Source organism: Mustela nivalis (genome assembly GCF_964662115.1).
Source record: "Mustela nivalis genome assembly, chromosome: 1".
NCBI classification, from domain to species: Eukaryota; Metazoa; Chordata; class Mammalia; order Carnivora; family Mustelidae; genus Mustela; species Mustela nivalis.
Genome location: NC_139020.1, coordinates 199,671,933 through 199,684,331, shown reverse-complemented (window position 1 = coordinate 199,684,331; position 12,399 = coordinate 199,671,933). Strand labels below are relative to the sequence as shown.

The 12,399-nt window shown below is 47.8% G+C and overlaps 1 protein-coding gene across 3 annotated transcripts in view; it reads right to left on the bottom strand.

Moving 5' to 3' along the window:
- Positions 1-8,827, bottom strand: part of LRRC2 (leucine rich repeat containing 2) — a 45,824-nt gene extending 36,997 nt beyond the window's left edge. Inside the window, exons 1-2 of one of the 3 annotated variants that reach the window (XM_082705385.1) lie at positions 8,425-8,827; positions 7,505-7,621 (exon numbers count right to left, since the gene is read on the bottom strand). The gene's annotated coding sequence lies outside the window, so the exon portion shown is untranslated. Of the gene's footprint in view, positions 1-3,794; positions 3,916-7,504; positions 7,820-8,424 lie in introns of those variants that run through there. The other 2 variants (XM_082705384.1, XM_082705383.1) reach the window with 2 other exon arrangements.
- Between the last annotated feature and the right edge of the window lie 3,572 nt (positions 8,828-12,399).

Here is a 12,399-nt window from a genome sequence, read left to right as displayed (position 1 = left end):
AAAAAAAAAAATAAAAAAAAATAAAAATTAAAAAAAAAAAAAGAGTATAGAACTTAATTCCTTCCCCCTTGAGCATGGGTTGAATTCAGTGACTCACTTCTAACGAATAAAGTGTGGTAAAAGTGATGGTGTACAGCTTCTGCAACCAAGTCCCACCAGGCACTCCCCTCTCTTTTGGGCCGGCCACTGTGTCATGAGGAGGTTTAAGCAGCCCTGTGCAAGAAGCTTCTTACGGAGAGGAACAGAGACCTCCTGCCAGCAGCCACGTGAGCGGAAGCTGTCTAAAAGCAGATCTTCCAGCCCCGGTTGAGCCTTCAGATGGTAGCAGCCCCAAAAGTCATCTCAGCAGACCCTGAGGCAGGACCACTCAACTAAGCTATTCCCAATGCTCAGAGACTGTGACAAAATATGTTTGTTGTATTAAGCTGTAAGGGTCAGGGGTGATTTGTTATGTAGCAATAAATCATTAACACAGTAGATAGTAAAATAAGACTCAGTCTCAATGTGTAGCAACCTCTGGTGTCCACGTCTATCCATCTACTTGACATGCCCACCTGGAAGTCTCACGCATATCTCAGAGAAACACAATTCCTTCCAGAGTTCCTCCCTTAGAATCTAACCATTCCTGGCTGCCTCAATTCTTCACCTTGACTCTGTCCTTCCCTGGAGGTCACTCCTTTATGCCTTCCACTTCTTTACCCTGCCCACCATGGGAGCGAGACCATGTACACAAACATGCTCGCTGGTTTGCAAGCCCAATGTATCACCCAAGTCTTAGAGGGCACGCATTTCTCACCACCAGTTAGTGCCCCAGCTGGCCTCAGGCGTGAAGAAGCCTCACAGCTGGTGTCCTGACTTCCCACTCACCCTCGTCCAATCCATTTGCCACACAACAGTGAGAGTCATTTTCTGCCGAGAATGAGATCCTGCCACTGCGTGGATCAAGCGCTCCAAAGACTTCTCTCCCAGGTGAGGGGGAGATCCCAGGGCCCGGGTCAGACTCTGGCATGACCCACCCTTGAGCACTCTCCTCCTCAGTGCCTCACCCACGCCGCACTTTTTCGTACCTCAGACTCTGCACACACTATGCCCTCTGCCTAGACCCTCTTCCCCCATCTGCCTAGCATCCCTGCACCCCATGTCCCCGGACTCAGCTTCAGTCTTCTCTCCTCAGCACAGCCTTCACGGCCTCTTCACCTAAGGTAGATCCCCCCGTTATTTTATCTCTCACATTATTTATCTCTCAGACTATTGCAAATTCACTTCACAGCACATAATAGGAGTTGAACTATTTGCTCATTGGTTTAATTATACTTTGACCGTGGACTGTGAAGAGAAGGGCCACGGTTCACCGACAGAGGCAGCCACCTGAGAAGCCCCAGACGTGGGAGGAGAGTCAGCCACTCACCCTGAGCGGTCACCAGGGGACAGATGGTGACAGACGGCAGCCCTGGAGGGAATGTAGACAGGCTCCTGCTTCTGGACCTCAACAGAGAAACTCTGTGTGTGAAGCCAGTTTACTTGGTGTGCATTTCTGTTCTTTGATTCCTGGGAACCCAAATAACTGACATTATGGGCACTCATCAAATGGGGAAGGATGAATGTCCCTGCCCCTGAGCTCTCCATCGGGAGAGAACAGACGCGCACAGAGATACATTTCAGTACTGCGCGTGGATTTGATCACGGAGGCGGAACGGGCTGTGAGGTCAGAAGAGGAGGGATGCCCTCAAGTGCGTGTGGAGAGGAGGGTTCTGCGAGGTCCCACAGGGACCCTGGAGAAGGGGAAAGGGACTGTCCATGCAGAATTTGCTTGAATACTTGTTCACACCCCCTCCCCAACCCAGGTACATTGGAATCCCTTTTATGGGATTCCCTTTTATGGGATTTTATGGAGCCATCCACTGTCCGAGCCAGAGGGCATGACTGGAAAAACATGTCCCCTGGCACCAGAGCACTCGTCCCCACTCAGAAGACGAATGCCAGGGTTCCAGGCGGGAGGGGCACTTTCTGGTCACCTCATCCTCCCCTTTCTGGTCAAATGGCAGACTGGGCAGAGGCGGGTGGGAGGCTGTGTACAGGGCTCACATCTCTGACAGTCTAAGGTACAAAGGATCTGGGGGAGAAGACCCAACTAACCCCACAATACAGGTGCCCAGTCATTCTGGGCGCCTCCTTGCCCAGGCTGGGAGAGGGACAGCAGCAAGGGGCTGATGTCCAGGCAGAGGGCACACTGCATGCACAGTCTGAGGGGCAGAGCTGAGGTCAGAGCAGTTGGTCATCTGAACATCCATGGGGAGAGAGCCCCAACCCTACGGTCCCCACCTGCTCATCAGAACCCCCAGGGCCTCTCTTTCCTCTGGGCAGACCAGCTCCAGGCTTTCCACAGCATTCTTCCCAGCACAGCCCCCCATGTGAATAAGACACCCATCACTAGCCTTGCTGGAACTAAGGGAGCGTCTATAACCATGGGGATTCCTGGTGACACCGGTGTACAGAGGAAACAAAGACACGGCCCACAAGGGGCTTTCACGATGCACAAATCCTATTCGCCCCTCACATAAGGCCGCTGCCTGGATCCCAGAGCCAGAACACAGAGGGAGTTTTCTGATAGAAACAATAGGGTTATTAAAGACTCAATACTCAAGGGAGGTCAGTATAGTCACGATATTGCAGCCAAATTCTAAATTAAATTACATTTTCTGTCGCCAGGTCTGAGTTTCCCTGGGAACACCCATTGTTTTCATGGTAATTTGTTAAACTAGAAAATCCTGGCTGGGAGGCAGAGGCTGGGGAAGGGATTAGAAGGACCTTCTCAGAGTCCTCCGGCCAGCCCCGGGCTGGAGTCCCGCCTCCTCCACTTACAGCTGCGTGTCCCTGAGACGGTCACCTATCCTCTCTGTGCCCCCATGTACTCATCTGAACATGGGTGTGACAGCAGCACCCCACTCAGAGGACTGGGGACAGGGTCACGTGTGATCATTTGTGTCAAGTGCTTAAGATAGTCCCCGGCACCTAGTAAAGCATTTATCGAAAGAAAAGAAGAAAAGAAATGAAGACAGACATCGTCACCAAGTGAAATGGAAGATATGAGTACCTGAGGCTTCTTCTGTCCCGGGCACAGTTAGCACAGGTTCTCTGCCAGATCGCACCAGCCCCTGAGTTCCCGGAGAGGATTTGGAGGAAAACAGTCACAGGGGCACCGCTGTGCTGCTTACAAAGCCAGATGATTCTCCCCTGGGTCTCTGAGCACTTTCCTACCCTCACTCTCTCCCTAAGGGGGTGAGACAGTCCCAGAAGGAAAAGACTCCCCCTGCAGATGTCAACCATCCCTTCCAGGGCACCCAAGACACAAACAAAGTTGATTTATTTCCCAGAGACAACGCTTTGGAACAGAAAGCCTTGAGCCCAGCTTTGGGCACCGGGGCAGTGTACTTGGGGGAGGGGGGCGTCCACTAATCAGGAGCAGGAATCTCAGGGAACCCCCTGTCCCCAGCATAGCCTTGCGGGGGAATCACCTGCCCTAGCCACATTCTCTCCTTCTCCATTCAATTCTAGTTCTTGCCCTAAAATGCAGATAAACGCATGATCCTCCCCCAATAGTGTCCCACTGGGGGTGTCTGCCCCTGTCCTGCCATGGCATGGTAGGAAAGAGATAAACAAGGAGGAGCTGCCTCCCATCCTCCTAGCAGGTGCCACAAGCCCCCTTCCTCCCAGCACCCTCTAATATCCCCCAGTCTCAGGAGCCAAGGGTCACTTGCCCCTGCCACGTCCCAACCCCCACAACGGCCACCTACCCGTGACTGCGCGGCAGCCCCAGCCCCCTGACCGCTGCCTGCCTGGTGGAAGCCGGGTTGCGGAGACACGGCCGCCACACACTGGAGCCTCCTGGCCTGTGCGCTAACGGGCTATATTTGTCAGCTGATAATATGATCTGTAGGACATGTGCTGATAAACTATCTATCTATTCTATGTGACTCAGCCCGGCATGAGACAAAACACATTTCAGAGGGGAGGGCTTGGCACAGGGCAAACAACAAGCTGGCCAACGTGAGCCCAACAACCCGGGATGACTGCACCTCCCTTTTCACGCAGGCCGTCCTGAAGCATGTGGAATAAAACAGGCCAGAGAGGGGAAAGGGCCCTGTGCTCTCTGCACTCCGAGCTAAGAACCACGGGAAAAGCAGCATCAGAATGCTGTATGGCCCAGCAAATGCAAAACTGTTTTCAATGTTGGAAGCTACAGCTATCACAGGTCTGGATTTCACCTTGTTTTTCTTTTCTTTTTTTTTAAAGATTTTATGTATTTATTTGAAAGAGAGAGAATGAGAGAGAGCGTGTATGAGAGAGAGAGTGTGTGTGTACATGGGGGGGAGGGGCAGAGGAAGACGCAGACTCCCCACTGAGCAGGGAGCCTGACATGACTCATGATCCCAGGACCCCATCATGACCAGAGCCAAAGGAAGTTGTTAAACCAACTGAGCCACCCAGGTGCCCTCACCTTGCTTCTTTTAAAGTTCTGAAAACATAGGTGAATTTAGGTTCTTTTTAGTGATTTTTACTAATTAGGCAAAGATGTTTTGCTGATAACCAACATTGTGACAATCTGACAATCAGTTAATCAGGAATTGCTCCCACCTCACTGCATCCCCCCCATCCACATCCTCCACCCAACCCCCAACCCTGTCTGTTCCAAGAGGATCCTTACAACCACCCCTGCTTATGGACAACAGACTCTTCATATGCCTTTACCCTAAACAGAGAAACACCCTTTGTCTGACATAGACATAATAACTCTAGCTACAAAATAGTTGGATTTTGAAGGTACTATGTTCTATGTGTTGCCATTTGTGATTATTACCATTTTATTAATGTAATCCCTATCAAAATACCAACAGCATTTTCCACAGAACTAGAACAAGCAATCCTAAAATGTATATGGAACCACTAAAGACTACAAATAGCCAAAGCAACTGTGAAAAAAGGAAAGCAATGCTGGAGGCATCGCATTCCCAGACCTCAAGTCATATTACAAAGCTGTAGTGATCAAAACAGTATGGTACTAGAAAAACAACAACAACAACAACAACAACAACAGTATGGTACTGGCACAAAACCAGACACATAGATCAATGGAACAGAACAGAAAACCCAGCAATAAACCCTCAATTATATGGTCAATCAATTTTCAGCAAAGCAGTAAAGAATATGCAATGGCAAAAAGTCTCTTCAACAAATGGTACTGGGAGAACGGATCCGCTACATATGATCAAAGAATAAGTGAGCGAAAGAATGAAACTGGACCCCTTTCTCACACCATACATAAAAATAAACTCAGAATGGATTAAAGACCTAAATGTGAGACCTGAAACCATAAAGATCCTAGAAGAGAACATAGGCAATAATGTCTCTGACACCAGCCATAGCAATGTTTTTTTCTAGATAGGTCTCCCGAGGCTAGAAAAACAAAAGCAAAAATAAACTATGGGAGCTAAATCAAAATGAAAAGCTTCTACACAGCGAAGGAGACGATCAAAGAACTAAAAGGCAACCTATAGAATGGGAGAAGATATCTGCAAATGACATATCAGATAAAGGGTTAGTACCCAAAATATATAAAGAACTGAAACAATGCAACACCCCCCCCCAAAAAAAAACAATCCAATTAAAAATGGGCAGAAGACAAGAACAGATATTTTTCCAAAGAAGACATCCAGATGGCCAACAGACGCATGAAAAGATGTTCAACATCGCTCATCATCAGAGAAATGCAAATCAAAACGACAATGAGCTCTCACACCGGTCAGAATGGCTAAAATAAAAAACACAGGAAACCTCCAGTGTTGGTGAGAATGTGGAGGAAAAGGAACCCTCGTGCACTGTTGGTGGGCATGCAAAGTTGGGCGGCCCCTGTGAAAAACGGTATGGAGTTTCTGCAAAAAAATTAAAACTAGAACTACCTACAATCCCTACAATCCAGTAATCATACTACTGGGTATTTACAAAAAATAATTAAAAAAAAAAAAGACGAAACCACTAATTCAAAGGGATACATGCACCCCTACGTTCATAGCGGCATTATTTACAATAGCCAAGATATGGAACCAGCCTAAGCGTGCATTTTATTCAGCCATTAAAACAAAACAAAACCTTGCCATTTGCAATGACATGGAAGGAACAAGAAAGTAAAATGCTAAGCGAAATAAGTCCATCAAATACCATATGATGTCACTCACGTGGAATTTAAGAAACAAGACAAACAAGCAAGGGAAACAAGAGAGGAAAAACACATCAAGAAATAGACTCTGAACTACAGAGAATAAACTGCTGGTTACCATGGGAAGAGGGGTTGGGGAGTGGGTGAAATACGGGATGGGGTTTACGGAGCACACTTGTCAGGATGAACACTGGGTGACCTACGGAAGGACCGAATCACCGTGTCATACACCTGAACCTAATAGAACACCACAAGTTACCTATACCAGCACTAATTTTTTAAATAAGTTTTTTTTAGTTTTATAGGCAAAATTTTTTTTGATAAATTATCATTTTAAATTGTACACCAAGTTGATGGGAATCAAATATATCTCTGGGACAGTATGAAGTCCTACCTCTAAAGTATTGCACGTGCTTTTTATTACTTAGAATTTGAATAGTATTTTTTTTTCCTATATAATCTGAGTTTCCTATTTAGTAATTGTTTTCGTTTGGTCTTTGTTTTGTTTTGTTTATGGTGCTCTGAACCAAAAAATATAAATTAAAAAGGCAGTTTCAGGTCAGACACGACTTAAATACATTTTCAATTTATGAGAGGGCTAACTATTCAAAAGCTCCATCATATTTAAGTGGAAAAATATTTCCCCCCACCAATACATTCAAATACAATGGGCATCCTGTATGAGGCCAGGGTTAGAGAAGGAGGTCCTTGTTAAGCCCAGGCTCCTCAGTCTGCAGTGAGCTCCCAAATAAAACTGAGAAACTTAGCAAATAAAAATACTTTCAGTTACATCTGAATTTCAGATAAACCGCAAGTGATTTTTCAATATAAGTATGTTCCCAATAATGCATGAGTCATACTTAAAAATTATTTGTGGTTTATCTGGAAGAGTCCTGTGTTTTATCTGGCAACCCCCAGGATCTTAGTAAGTGCAGAATCTGACCCAGGAGGCCAGGGAGGGGCCCAGAGTCTGTCTCCCTAACAAGCTCCAGGTGATGCCAAGGCTGCTGGTCCAGGAACTTCAGTACAAGGGGCCTTAAGGACCTGGAATTAGCAGAGTCTGGGGCAGTGGTACCCAACACTGGCTCCTCATGGGCATGGCCCCAGTGGAGCCCTCTCCCCCTAGGATGTTCTGACTCAATCAGTCTGGGGTGAAGTCCAGTGATCCTAGTTCAGCATACTCCACAGTCTTTTCTGATTCACAGGCGGGGATGTGAATCAGGAAGTATTTTAAAATACACAATGTACTTATGTTAATACAAGGAATTGTTATTATTGTATTAAACTTACTGTGTGCAGATGCTGCATCTCTTGGCTGTGTCCAGAAAGAACTTCCAGGGGCGCCCGGCTGGCTCCGTCTGCAGAACATGTGACTCTTGACCTCGGTGTTGTAAGCTCGAGCCCCTCCTTGGGTGTAGAGATTATTTACTAAAATCTGAAGAAGAGGGGCGCCCTGGGTGGCTCAGCGGGTTAAGGCCTCTGCCTTTGGCTTAGGTCGTGATCCCAGGGTCGTGGGATCGAGCCCCGCATCGGACTCTGTGCTCAGCGGGGAGCCTGCTTCCTCTTCTCTCTCTGCCTGCCTCTCTGCATATTTGTGGTCTCTGTCTGTCAAATAAATAAAATTTTTTAAAAAAAATAAAATAGGGCGCCTGGGTGGCTCAGTGGTTAAGCCGCTGCCTTCGGCTCAGGTCATGATCTCAGGGTCCTGGGATCGAGTCCCGCATCGGGCTCTCTGCTCAGCAGGGAGCCTGCTTCCTCCTCTCTCTCTCTCTGCCTGCCTCTCTGCCTACTTGTGATTTCTCTCTGTCAAATAAATAAATAAAATCTTTAAAAAAAAATAAAATAAAATAAAAAAATAAAATAAATTCTGAAGAAGGAGAAGGAGGAGACGGAGAAGGAGAAGAGGAGAGAGAGGAAGAGGAAGGAAAGAATGTAGGTAGGCGTGTGCCCGAGTGTCTCAGTCAGTTAAGCCTCTGCCTTCAGCTTGGGTCACGATCCCAGCCTCCTGGGATCGAGTCCTACGTCAGGCTCCCTGCTCAGCGGGGATATACTTCTCCCCTCCCCCCATGCATGCTCTCTCTGTCTCTCTCAAATAAGTAAATAAAATCTTTAAAAAGAAAAAAGAAAGAACGAAGTTGTAGTTTCTGCCTTCCCCAGGGGCAGCAGGTAGGACTCTGCCCTGTGGTCTTCGCCCCCCAGGGTCCCCTTACCTCCCCAGCTCTTACACAGTCTTATCCACGCTGCTTCCTCGGAGCCGGGCGCTTTTTCACTCACGTCCCCTCTAGCGGGCCTTGAAGCCTCTCAACAGCTTTGTCCACAGCTTTGGCCTCTCCGGGGAGGGCCCCCAAGTTTGCCTCCAATCTGAGGGGGCCCCACACACAAACAGGCCCAGACAGCCGCAGGCCGGAGTGCTCGCCTCACAGCCATTCTGAGCCTCAGATGCCTGTGGGAACTCTGAGTCACACGCACTGCAAAGCCTTCTTCCAAGTAAATCCCTGGTGTCACACGCCTGTCGTCACTGTGATCTAATGATAGAAGAATGAAAAACCCAAAATGTTATAGACTGATTCACCCTACTGCTGTGACCATTCCCAAATGCTTCCCGCTGAAGAAGGAGCGCTGGGGGAGGGCCCTGCCTTACCGCTTGGCAGGTGCTGCTGAAAGCCCCCAGCACAGTGGCCCAGGCCAGGGAAGGCTGCCCTGCCCCCATCTTACAGTCACTTACACTAACTACATGGCCAAATGATACTATTTGGGACATACATTGGGTACTGTCGAAATATATTATGAAAAGTTAATTTTACCCAATTCTCTACTTTGCTACCGTGACTAGCCAGAACCTTTAAACTCACACAGGGGGGCTGGTATGGCATTTCCATTGGGCAGCACTCCCCGAGTCACGGACCCTAGACGTGGGTGACCCCAGTGGGCCATCCTGGTGGCTGTTCCCCTCACCATCAAGATGGGCCACGGAGAGGGCTAAGAACCCAGGATCAGAATGTGGCACTTACTCTGAGACCAAGTGCCAGGAGTTTTTCCCTGGGAGGAGGCCAAACCTCTTCGCAAATACAGTTATTCAACTGCAGGAGGGCAGAACGCCCGTCGGTGCCAGGACCGCCGCCGGGAGTAGCGGCATCTGTATCCAGCACGCGAACCCCACATCCCTGTGGTCTCCAGGCAGTCTGGCCGTGATGCTCACCGGCGCCCCCTGGAGGACAATTTTGCCGGTGACCTGCCTCTACGGGGAAACCAGGGATGCACTGGTCATTCTCACTCAGCCAAACTGAAATCATCAAGAATGCCAATCTTAAAATTCCCACTGGAAGCTCTTCGTGTGGGCTGGTGCAATTGGAGATGGAGCTACTTTTGTTTAATTTTCTTCGTTTCTTTTTTTTTTTTTTTAATTTTGGTACTATCCTTGTAAGATTAAAATGAAATACACACAAAGTCAAAACAAAACAAAAAAACAAACAAAAAACCACAACACACACACACGCACCATGAATCATTGCTCACACTTTTTGTGTGCCTCTTAAATCCAGGGCACAGTTCTGGGTGCTTTATGACATATCTAACCTTGAAAAATACCAGAAACAAAACAGGAGATAAAAGGTACCACTGTCCCTAACATCGCGGAAATGACATTCAGCATTTTCTGTTACCTCATCACATACGCTGGCCACCACACCGACAGAGAGGCATTGCTCCATCTGTTACACAGAACAGGCTACGAGGCCCGAGGATTCCCTGTTCTCAGGTGAACCTGGGAACACCAGTGACCTCCCTGAGATACCATGCTGCATCCAGAAGCCTGTTTGTGCTTTTTTTTTTAAATACATGGTTCTCTTTTTTTCTAAGCCCTTAGGAAACTAGAAAATGCACATTGCCCTCAGAGCGAGTCACTACTCCCTCCTCCTACTCAATCTCTGTAGAGCCTCCAGATTCCACCTGTCCAGCCCCTGTACCCACTGCTCTAGCCGCTCCCCTCCTGCCCTGTTTCAACAGTTGCCTCCAGCATCTGTACCCGCATTATGTCCTTCTGACGCCAGAGAGATCTTTCCAAACACGCAGACCTGCCCAGGTCACTCTCCTGCTGGATTCTTCATAGTGCTACGTTACAAGGCAAAATTCTTGGTGTGCTGGGTCTCCAGGGCCCCCGGCCCTTACCCCAGAGCCCGCCCCCTGCTGGTCACCGGGGCTCACAGGCCACCAGCCTGCTCCATCACACTTCTGTGCCCTCCTTCAGCCAGCCCCAGTCCAGCTTTTGTACCTGTTCCCCACTCTGACTCCTCTCCTCTGGGAAAGTGACCCCTTCCTTCTTTTGCTGCTGCGCCATCATCTAGACAGACCCGCTAACACTGATGAAACGCCCTTAATGACGTGTATATTTCCTCTTGACTGTAACGGTCTGAGGATAGGCAGTGTAGTTCCTTTAAATCTTGGTGGTCATCCCAAGTCTGTTGCCTGGCACATGGTAAGAGTAACGAAGGAACATTGCTTGACCTGCTTCAGGAGGGAAAGAGATGTATAAAAAGGCAGTGACATTTGTCAAATGCCTAAATGTGCTAGAACTATAGTACGTGTTTATCTAATATTTATGTAATAATAAGATATAAGATATCTTATCAAATATAAGAAATATGTAGTAGAGTATCTTGGGGCACCTGGATGGCTCAGTCGTTCAGCGTCTGCCTTTGGCTAAGGTCATGATCCCAGGGTCCTGGGATCGAGCCCCACATCGGGCTCTTTGCTCAGCGGGAAGCCTGCTTCTCTCTTTCCCATTCCCACTCCCCCTGCTTGTATTCCTTCTCTCTCTGTCTCTGTCAAATAAATAAATAAAATCTTTAAACACATACACATACAGACACACACACACAACATAAAATTCGCCATTTAAAAAAAAAAAGAAGTCTGTAGTAGAGCATCTCTTGTGGGGCAGGTGTTCATATTCCCATTGTGGGAGGATAATGCAGAATAATGAAGCTGAGGCTTAGTAACTTCTTTAAAGCAGGTTAAATGTGCCCAGGGATATGCACTCACCTTCCTCCTTCCACCTGCCTTCAACATATTTGTTGAGAAACTCCAAGAAGCATGGCCTTGGGTGTTGGCATCAGTCTGGCACAGGGTGACCTGGAACATGGACACAAGGAGCACCCCCCCAAAAATGCTTCATACACGAAGTCCACATCAGTGATAAATCTTTGTCAAATAAGTGCGCCTGTCTAGAGCTCTGGGGAAAACGCACTCAGGAAACCCTGAATGGCTTATCTAAAGATGAAATAAGACAGTGGATCTCCGACCTGGTGATTTTCATGAGCGGATAAGGAGAAATACATACCCAGAAATTGAGATGGAAAATAAATGGCACTTCCCCCCCCCCCCCCGTTATTAAAATCTTGGATTCACTGTAGGCTTGCTCTAGCTAGAGGGATCCAGTTCTGGACTAGCTAGTCTGCTCAGAGTCCCATGCAGTCTTTCTGATTAATTCCCCTGTGACCTTTCACAGTCAGATTCACCAGCAGTGTGCCTGTTCACATACTCTCTCCATCCATTCGGGGTGCTATAATAAGGTACTGTACACCGGGTGGGTTATAGTCTCATGGCTCTGGAAGCTGGAAGTCCAAGATCAAGTTGCTGGCACAGTTGAGTGGGGTGCCCTCTTCCAGGTCGCAGACTTCTCTCATTGTTGACCTTGCTTCCAGGCCCCTTGTGAAATTTACTTGCTATGTAATTTGGCTAGTGCTGCATAGCAAATACCACAGACCTAGGGGCTTCAACAACAGACATTTCTTTTCTTACAGTTCGGGAGGCCAGAGGTTCAAGATCAAGGTGTTAGAAGGTTTGGTTTCTTCTGCGTCCTCTCTTCTTGGCTTACAGTGGGCATCTTCTCCCTGGGTCATCACATGGTCTTCCCTGTGCAAGCACAAGGCTTAGTCCTCATCTCCTCTCCTTAACGAGGACATCCAACATGTGTCCACCCACATGAGCTCATCTTACCTTAACTACCTCATCGAAGGCCCTATCTCCAACAGTCATTTCTGAGATTCTAGGGATTAGGACTTATAAATTTCAGGACAATACCAGTTACGCTCAGAACACTCCTCAAGTCCCATAGTTCATCTTTAGAGTCCTTTGGATTGCCTACATGTAGAATCATGTTGTTGGTGAGTAATGTGTGTGTGTGT